The sequence below is a fragment of the Prionailurus bengalensis genome, chromosome X (assembly GCF_016509475.1).
Source record: "Prionailurus bengalensis isolate Pbe53 chromosome X, Fcat_Pben_1.1_paternal_pri, whole genome shotgun sequence".
Taxonomy (NCBI): domain Eukaryota; kingdom Metazoa; phylum Chordata; class Mammalia; order Carnivora; family Felidae; genus Prionailurus; species Prionailurus bengalensis.
Genome location: NC_057361.1, coordinates 125,861,247 through 125,871,706, shown reverse-complemented (window position 1 = coordinate 125,871,706; position 10,460 = coordinate 125,861,247).

Sequence of the window (10,460 nt, the reverse complement as noted above, 5' to 3'; positions counted from 1 at the left end):
AGTGATTCAACACTTCCATACATCACCCTGTGCTCATCACAAGTGCACTCCTTGCTCATTTCTTTTTAACACTGAATAAGATTCCATCATCTGGATGTACCATAGTTTATTTACCTATTCACATACTATAAGAGACATCTTGGTTGCTTCCAGATTTTAGAAATTATGAATATAGCTGCTATAAACACTTGTGTGTATGTTTACATGTGGTTGCAAGTTTTCAAAACTTTGGGTGAATGCCATGGAGCATGATTGATGGATTGTAAAGTAAAAGTACGTTTAATTTTGTAAGAAATCTCCAAACTGTCTTACCATTTTTTAAATGTTTATTTATTTTTGAGAGTGGGGGCGAGGGGCAGAGAGAGAGGGAGACACAGAATCCAAAGCAGGCCCCAGGCTCTGATCTGTCAGCACAGAGCCTGATGTGGGGCTCGAATCCACGCACCGGGCAATCATGACCTGAGCCAAAGTGGGATGCTTAACTGACTGAGCCACCCAGGTGCCCCTGTCTAACCATTTTTTATTCCCAATAGTAATGAATGAGGATTCCTGTGCTCCACACCCTCACCAGCATTTAGCGTAGTCAGTATTCCAGACTTTGGCTATTCTAAGAATTTTTTATTGCATGTCATGCACCATGTATAAAAGAACCACAAACAAAAGCTCTTGATGAGATATTCTAAAGAGAGTTCTACCTTTCCCCTTTTAGGCAGATAGGATAAGGGAATGCTTGCCTCAATCCAGTTGGACATTTAGCTGAGTGAGGGCTAGACTGCAGCTTTTTTAAAAAATTTAGTTAGTTAACATATAGTGCAATATTGGTTTCAGGGGCAGAATTCAGAGATTCATCACTTACATACAACACCCAGTGCTCATCACAAGTGCCCTCCTTAATATCCATCAACCATCTAGCCCATCTCCCACCCACCTCCCTCCATCAACTCTCAGCTTGTTCTCTATCACTAAGAGTCTCTTGTGGTTTGTTTCCCTTCTCTTCCTCTCCCCTTCCCATATGTTCATTTGTTTTGTTTCTTAAAGTCCACATATAAGTGAAATTATATGGTATTTGTCGAAGAACACATTCTCAATCCATCAAGATACAAGTTATGTTCTTCTATTCTCTGCATTATCTCAATTTTTTTGGTCCCTTTTTCTGTGTTGATCTCTTTCTCCAAACATTTGGTGATTATTGGTAGCCCATTCATATTTAAAGTTGAGATAACAAGAATTTCTTTGTCCATGGGTGGGCCTTGTCTGCCAGTGGACTTCACGATTAAATAATCAAATGGTTAAATAACTTTTTCATTGAAAAGCCCTCAAATGTCAGTATGTGTGTATCTTCTCTAGGGAAGTTCAGTTTTAATAAATCTCAGTTTACTTCTGGTTTGTTCTTCTCTAGAATGTAAAACCTTGGTGGTACTTTGTTTTTTAAATTGCTGAAAGACTGCAGAAGATCTACATCTGCCATTCAGTTTGCAGTCTCCCATGGCTTCAAATTGGAGCATGTCTGTTTCCTAAAAATTGGTTAGTTGATGCAGATTTCACCTTACCTTTTAGAAGTATTTGACCTAGCTCCCTGTATTCTTGTGCAGTACCAGAAGTCAGAAAATGTCTGGTATGGGAAATCTGCTGAGCATTTAAGTCTCATCAACTTTTCAATTTGTCAACTAGCCCTGCCAAACTGTTAAAAGCTTTGTTGGTTTTCCTTTCTCCCAGTAGAGGCTTTTTGCCTGGGTAAGCCTGATATTCAACCTGTTATTAGAGTTGGTACATTTTCCAGAGGAGAAAAATAGTTGGAGATTGTTAACTCACTTTGGAAAAATTTTGTCTTCCTTGGAATGTTAATTTATTTAATGCTTGTTGTTTCCATTACTATCTGGTACATTTAAAACTATTCTTGTCAATTATTTAGTTTTTTCTAGGTATACAGGATTGTTGGCTCTCATGACTTTTTATTCAGAGGTATCTTAATAGATACATTTTTAAGGATTAATGTAATTTAAATTTTGTTTTAAGTTTTTATTTAAATTCTAGTTATTTAACATATAGTATAATATTGGTTTCAGGAGTAGAAGTTAGTGATTCATTACTGACATATAACACCCAGAGCTCAATACAACAAGTGCCCTCCTTAATACCCATCACCCATTTAACCCATTTCCCACGCATGTCCTATCATCAACACTCAGTTTGTTCTCTATTGTTAAGAGTCTCGTATGGTTTATTTCCTTCTATTTTTCCCCCCTTCCCATATGTTCATTTGTTGTTTCTTAAATTCCACATATTAGAGAAATCATATGACATTTTCTTTCTCTTATTTTGCTTAGCATAATAAACTCTAGCTCCGTCCATGTTGTTGCAAATGGCAAGATTTCATTCTTTCTGATGGTTGAGTAATATTCCATCATATATATATATATATATATATATATATATATATATATACCACATCTTTATTCATTCATCAGTTGATGGACATTTGGGCTCTTTCCATAATTTGGCTATTGTTGATAATGCTGCTATAAAAATGGGATGCATGGACCCTTTTAAATCAGTATTTTTGTATCCTTTGGGTTAAGTACCTAGTAGTGCAATTGCTGGGTTGGAGGGTAGTTCTATTTTTAATTTTTTCGGGAAATTCCATACTGTTTTCCAAAGTGGCTGCACCAGTTTGCATTCCCAACAACAGTGTACAGGGTTCCACTTTCTCCACATCCTCGCCAACATCTGTTGTTTCCTGTGTTGCTAATTTTAGCCATTCTGACAGGTGTGAGGTGGTGCCTCATTGTAGTTTTGATTTGCACTTCCCTGATGATGAGTGATGTTGAGCATCGTTTCATGTGTCTGTTAGCCATCTGTATGTTGTCTTTGGAAAAATGTCTTGAATAGATATTTTTGGTGCTATTATTACTGGAATCTTTTAACAAAGATTTGTTTCTTGCTCATTGATAAAAATATTGATTTTTGTATATTATTTTGGAATCCTGAAATTTAACTAAAGTTTCTTCTTTTATTTTTTATTTATTTTTTATTTTTTTTTCAACGTTTATTTATTTTTGGGACAGAGAGAGACAGAGCATGAACGGGGGAGGGGCAGAGAGAGAGGGAGACACAGAATCGGAAACAGGCTCCAGGCTCCGAGCCATCAGCCCAGAGCCCGATGCGGGGCTCGAACTCACGGACCGCGAGATCGTGACCTGGCTGAAGTCGGACGCTTAACCGACTGCGCCACCCAGGCACCCCTAAAGTTTCTTCTTAATGTAATAATTTATCCATAGATTCTTTTAGAGTTTTGTATGTAATCAATAATAAAATCTATGAATAATGATAATTTTGTATTTCTTTTCCCATATTTCTTTCTTTTTTTCTTCTTTTTTTTTTAATTTGAGAGAGAGAGCATGAGCCAGCTTGAGGGGCAGAGAGAGAGAGAGAGAGAGAGAGAATATTTTGAGCAGGCTCCATGCTCAGTGCAGAGCCCTATGTGGGACTTGATACAGGGCTTGATGCCAAGACCCTGGGATCATGACCTGATCCAAAATCAAGAGTAGGATGCTCAAGTGACTAAGCCACCCAGGTGCCCTTCTTTTTTTTTAATTCTTAATGAACTGAAGTAAATAGTACTTCCATAATAATGTTAAATAGTAGTCATGATGGCAGCTATCTTGTCATATTCACAATGTCAAAGAGAAGTATTTTAATATATTACAGGTAAGTGTGATGTTTTCAGTAAGTATTTTTATAGGTATATTTTATAATATTTAAGGAAGTTCTCTTTCATTCTTTGTTTGCTATTTTGGGGGGAAGAATGAACATCAAATTTAATCAAAAGATTTTTTCCTATGTGTCTTTGCATAATCAAAATATTCTCTTCTAAAATGTTAATGTGGGGATGCCTGGGTGGCGCAGTCGGTTGAGCGTCCGACTTCGGCTCAGGTCATGATCTCACAGTCTGTGGGTTCGAGCCCCGCGTCGGGCTCTGTGCTGACAGCTCAGAGCCTGGAGCCTGTTTCAGATTCTGTGTCTCCCTCTCTCTGACCCTCCCCCGTTCATGCTCTGTCTCTTCTGTCTCAAAAATAAATAAACGTTAAAAATAAAATAAAATGTTAATGTGGTGAATTACATTTTAAAAATTTTAACTGGAATTGAATTTCTGAGATAAACCCAATGAGGTCATGATATATTTTGCTGTTTATATTGTTAAATATGATTTATGAACAGTTTTTAGGATTTGCTCATCCATGACTATGAATAGAAAAGACTTACAGTTGGGGCACCTGGGTGGCTTGATCGGTTGAGTGTCCGACTTCGGCTCAGTCATGATCTCACGGCTTGTGAGTTTGAGCCCCACGTCAGACTCTGTGCTGACAGCTCAGAGCCTGGAGCCTGCTTCGGATTCTGTGTCTCCCCGTCTCTCTGCCCCTTACCCCCATTCACGCTCTCTGTCTCTCAAAAATAAACATTAAAAATTCTTAAAAAAAAGACTTACAATTTTGTGTGCTCATACAGTCCTTGTCAAATTTTAGTGTTAATGTTATGTTGGCCACATAAAATTATTTTTGGAGTGTTTTACCTTTGTTTACTCTATGAAGGAGATTTTGTTAGATTGTAAGTACTTCTTTCTTAAATGTTCAATGGAAATTGCAGTGAAGCCAATTTGGCCTCGAGTTTCTCTGTAAGAAAATTTTAGTTTTTTCTTGCTTTAATAATTATAATATTCAGATGTTCCTTTTGTTTTCTAACAGTGCCTTATTGTTATGTGATATGAATACAGGGGAAATCACAAATCTTAAATAAACAAAAAGATGAATTTTGAGAAAGAGATACATTCATGTAAGCATTACCTAGATTGAGATAAAGAACATTCCATGATCCTAGAAAGTTCCCTGTGTTCCTTCTAGTCACTCTTCACTCCCTTAAGTTATCATTGTTCTGACTTCTTTTATTATATAGATTAGAATTGTCTGTTCCTGCTCTTTATATAAATGGAATGAATCATAGGGTGTGTACTCCTCTTTTATCTCACTTCTTTTTCTTAGCATCATGTTTCTGACATCCATGCCTGCTGTATTAGTGAAACTTTTCATTTTAATACTGACTACAACTCCAATGTTTGACTATGCTACAGTATGTTTATACATTCTATTGCTATGGACTGTTTTCCCTCCAGTTTTTAGCTATTATGGATAGAGTTGCTATGAGCTTCCTTATACAAGTGTTTTTGTGAACATATAATTTCCTTTCTATTGGTTATATACCTATGAATAGTATTGCTGGACTATAGTTATAGGTGTATGTTAAGGTTTATGAGAAACTGCTAAAGATTTTTTTCAAAATGGTTGTACCGTTTTATACTTCCACCATTCATGTGAGAGTTCTATTTGTTTGACATACTTAAAAACAGTGAATATAAGTTGGTCTTTATTCATCCTAGTAAATGTGTAGTGATACCTCACTATAGTGTTAATTTGGTTTTCTATAAGGAGTAATGATGCATCTGGTGTAGATACACCATGGTGTATCTTAATATAACTTCTTTTTGCAGTGTCTATAAAAGTATTTTTCCAAATTTTTGTTATTTATAAGTCATTTTTAACTGTAGTATAAATGTCGAAAATATTAAAAATAAATATAACTACAATAATTTTTAATGGAAACACAATAAGAAAGATGTAAATTATGACACTAAAATATAAAATGTGTTTGGGGGAATAATAGGGTAGTTTTCATATGCAATTGAAGTTAAGTTGTTATTATCTCAAAATAGGCTACATAATATGTTTTACATAAGTCTGGTGATAACCAAAAAGTGAAAACCCATGGAAGTTATACAAAAGATAAAGAGAAAGGAATGAAAGCATACCACTACATAAATCATAAAATCATAAAGGAATATAGCAAGAGATGAGGAAGAGGATAAAAAAGCTATAAAATAGCCAGAAAACAATTAACAGGATGGTAATATTTAGTTCTTATATGTCAATAGTTACTTTAAACTTAAATGGATTAAATTCTACAACCAAAAGACAAAAAGTTGCTGAATAGAGAGAAAAAAAACCCTGAAAAAACAACACTCATCTCTATGCTGCCTACCAGAGATTTACTTCAGCTTTTAATGACACTCATAGCTCAAATTGAAGGAATGGATATCAGGAGTGGCTATACTTACATCAGATAAACTAGTCTTCATACCCCACTTTCAACATTGAAAAGATAATTCTGACAAAAAAATCAATAGGGAAACAGCAGATTTGAACCACTTTAGGCCAAAAGAACCTAACAGACATATACAGAACATTCCATCCAGTGACAATAGAATACAAATTCTTAAGTGTGCATGCAATTTCTCCAGCATAGATCAAAATCTTAACAAATTTAAGATAATTGAAATGATACCAAATATTGTTTCTGACCACAATTGTATAAAACTAGAAATCAATAACACCAAGAAAAGTGAAAAATTCACAAATACTTGGAAAAGAAGCAAGACACTGCAGAAAAAAAATCAATGGGTCAAAGAAGAAATCAAAATGGAAACCAGAAAATATCTAGAGACAAATGAAAATGCAAACACAACATATGGAAACATATGAGATGGGGCAAAAGCAGATCTAAGAAGGAAGTTTATACTGATAAACACCTACAATAAGAAAAAGAGATCTTAAATAAACAACCTAATTTTATACCTCAGGGAACTAGAAAATGAATAACAAATTAAGCCTAAAGTTAGCATATGGAAGGATATAATAAAAATTAAAGCAGAAATAAGTGGAATGAGACTAGAAAGAAAATAGAAAAAATTAAAACCAAGAGTTAGTTTTTTAAAAGATAAACAAAATTGACAAATCTACATAGATTAACTAAGAAAAAAGATGAGTCGAACACAATTATAAATGAAAGAGGACACATTAAAACTGATACCACAAAATACAAAGGTTCATAACACTAGTATAAACAATTATATATCAACAAATTGGGTAACAGGAAAAACAGATAAATTCCTATAAGTATACAACTTACTAAGACTGAATCATGAAGAAATAGACAATCTGAACAGAACAATAAGGAGATTGAAGCAGTAATCAAAGACCTCCCAACCAAGAAAAACCCCAGAGAAATAGTTTCACTAGTGAATTTTACCAAATATTTAAAGAAAAATTAAAGCTGATGCTTCTCAAATTCTTCCAGAAAATTGAAGAGGAAGGAACACTACCAAACTCGTTTATGAGGCTAGCAGTACCATGGTACCAGTCCCAGATAAGGACACTACAAGAAAAAGGAAACTACAGGCCAATATCCCTGTGAATATAGATGAAAATATTATAACAAAATACTAGCAAACCGAATTCAACAGCACATAAAAAAAACATACAGCATGATGAAACTGGTTTTATCCTTAGGATGCAAGCATGGTTCAACATATACAAATCAGTAAATGTGATAACCATATTAATGGAATGAAGGCTAAAAATCATATGATAATCTCAACAAATGCAGAAAAAGCATTTGAAATAATTCAACATCTTTTTATGATAAAAACTGCCAAGAAATTGGATATAGAAGGAATGTACCTCAACATAATAAAAACTGTATATGAGAAACCCACAGCTAAAACAATACTTAATGGTAAAACCCTAAAAAATTTTTCTCTAAGATCAGGAATAAGACAAAAGTGCCACTTTCACCACTACTATTCAGCATAGTATTGGTAGTCCTACCCAGAACAACTAAGCAAGAAAAATAAACAAAAGGCATCCAAATTACAAGGAAAAACTAAAATTTCTGTTTCTGGATAACACGATCTTATATTTATAAAACCTTAAAGTTTCCACACACTAAAATGTTGAAATTAATAAATGGATTCAGCAAAATTGTAGGATACAAAATTAGCACACAAAAATGAATTGTATTTGTATATCCTAAAAATGAATAATCTGCAAAAATAATTTAGAAAACAATTCCATTCACAATATCATTAAAAATACTATTCTTAGGAATAAATTTAACTAAGGCAGTGGAAGATCTAGACACTGAAACAATAAGACATTGGTGAAAAAATTGAAGGAAACTCAACTAAATGGTATTGGTGAAAAAATTGAAGGAAACACAACTAAAAGGAAAGATATCCTAAGTATATAGATCAGAAAAATTAATATTGTTAAAATGTCCATATTACCCAAAGTGATCTATAGATTTAATGCAATCCATATCAAAATTCCAATGGTGTTTGGAACAGCAATAGAAAATAATTCTAAAATTTCTGTGGGATCACCAAAGTCCCTAAATAGCAAAAGCAATCCTGAGAAAGAATATCAAAGCCAGAGGCATTCATGCTTCCTAACTTCAAACTATATTAAAAAGCTATAGTAATCAAATCATTATGGTACTATTATAAGAACAGACACATAGACCAATGGCATAGAAGTGAGAGCCCAGATATAAACCTACATACATATGGCCAACTAATACTCCATAAAGCAGCCAAGAATACTCAATAGAGAAGGATAGTCTCTTTAATAAATGGTGCTGGAAAAGTCGATATTCACATGCAAAAGAATGAAATTGGACCCTGCACCACTCATAAAAATCAACTTAATAATGGATTAAATTTTAAATGTAAGACATGAAACCATAAAACTTCTAGAAGAAAACATAGGGGAAAGCTCCTCCATGACATTGGGATTGGCAATAACTTTTTGGATATTATACCAAAAGTGCAATAAACAAATCAAAAGTTAACAACTAGGGATACATCAACTAAAATATTTATGCTTAGAAAAAGAAATAATAAACACAATGAAAAGGCAACCTACAGAATGGGAGAACATATTTACAAGCCATGTATCTGATAAAGGGTTAATATCCAAAACATACTTTAAAAAAACTTCATAATACTCTATAGCAAAAATATAACAAATAATCCAGTTAAAAGTGAGCAAAGAACCTAAATACACATTTTCTCAAAGAAGATATATACATGACTTATGGGTACATTAAAAGGCTTTCAACATAAAAAGAAATTATCAGGGTAACGTAATTCAAAACCACAATGACATATCACCTCACACTTGTTAGAATGACTATTATAAAAAAGACAAAGATAACAAGTGTTGGAGAATGTGGAGAAAAGAGAACTGCTGTGCACTGTTGATGGGCATGTAAATGGTACAGCCATCATGGTAAACAGTATGGCGGTCTGTCAAATTAAAACTACCAAATCATCCACAAATCTCACTTCTGCGGATATATCTTAAGGAAGAAAAATGACATTAGTATCTCCAAGAGATATTGGCATCCTTATGTTCAGTGCAGCATTATTTACAACAGCCAAGACATGGAAACAACCTAAGTATCTATTGATGGATTAATGGATAAAAAATGTGGTATACATATGCAATGGAATATTAGCCATAAAAAAAGAAGGAAATCCTGACATTTGTGACAACATGGATGGACCAGGAGGTCATTTATGCTCAGTGAAATAATCAGGAAAAGGAAGACAAATACTGAATGATTTCACTTATGTGTGGAATCTAAAAAAGCTGAACTCGTAGAAGCTAAGAGTAGATTGGTGATTTCTAGGGGTTGGGGCAAAAAACTGAAAAGGAATAAATACTCCCAAACTAATTTTGTGAGGCCAGCATTACCTTCATTAGCCAGAGAAGGACACCACAAGAGCACTATAGACCAATATCCCTGATGAATACAGATGCAAAAATTCTCAACAAATATTAGCAAATTGAATTCAACAATACATATAAAGTATTGCACATGATGACCAAATGGGATTTATCCCTGGGATGCAAGGATGGTTCAACATACAAAATTCAATAACTGTGATATACCACATTAATAGAATGAAAGACAAAAATCATATGATCATCTCAATAGATGCAGAAAAAGCAGTTGAGAAAGTATAGCATCCTGTCATGATACAAAGCCCTCAACAAATGTATCTCAACATAATAAAGGTCATATATGACAAAAACACAACTAAAATAATACTCAACAATGAAAGGTTGAAAGCTTTTTCTCTAAGACTGGAAACAAGACAAAGGTGCCCACTCTCACAAATCTTATTCAGCATGGTACTAGAAGTTCTAGCTAAAGCAAATAGGCAATATAAAGAAATAAAAAGAATCTAAAAAGAAAGGTAGAAGCAAATTGTTATTTGCAGATAATATAATCTTATATATAGAAAGTCATAAAGCAAAACCTGTTGGAACTAATTAACAAATTCAATGAGGTTGCAGGATTTAAGATTTATATGAAATTAGTTGTATTTCTATACAGTAGTGACAAAATATCTGAAAAAGAAATAAAGAAAATTATCCCATTCACAATAGCATCAAAAACAACAAAATAGTTGGGAATAAATTTAACCAAGGAAGTGAAATACGTGTACAATGAAAACTACAAATTTTGATGAAATAAATTGAAGAAAACACAAAGAAATGGAAAGA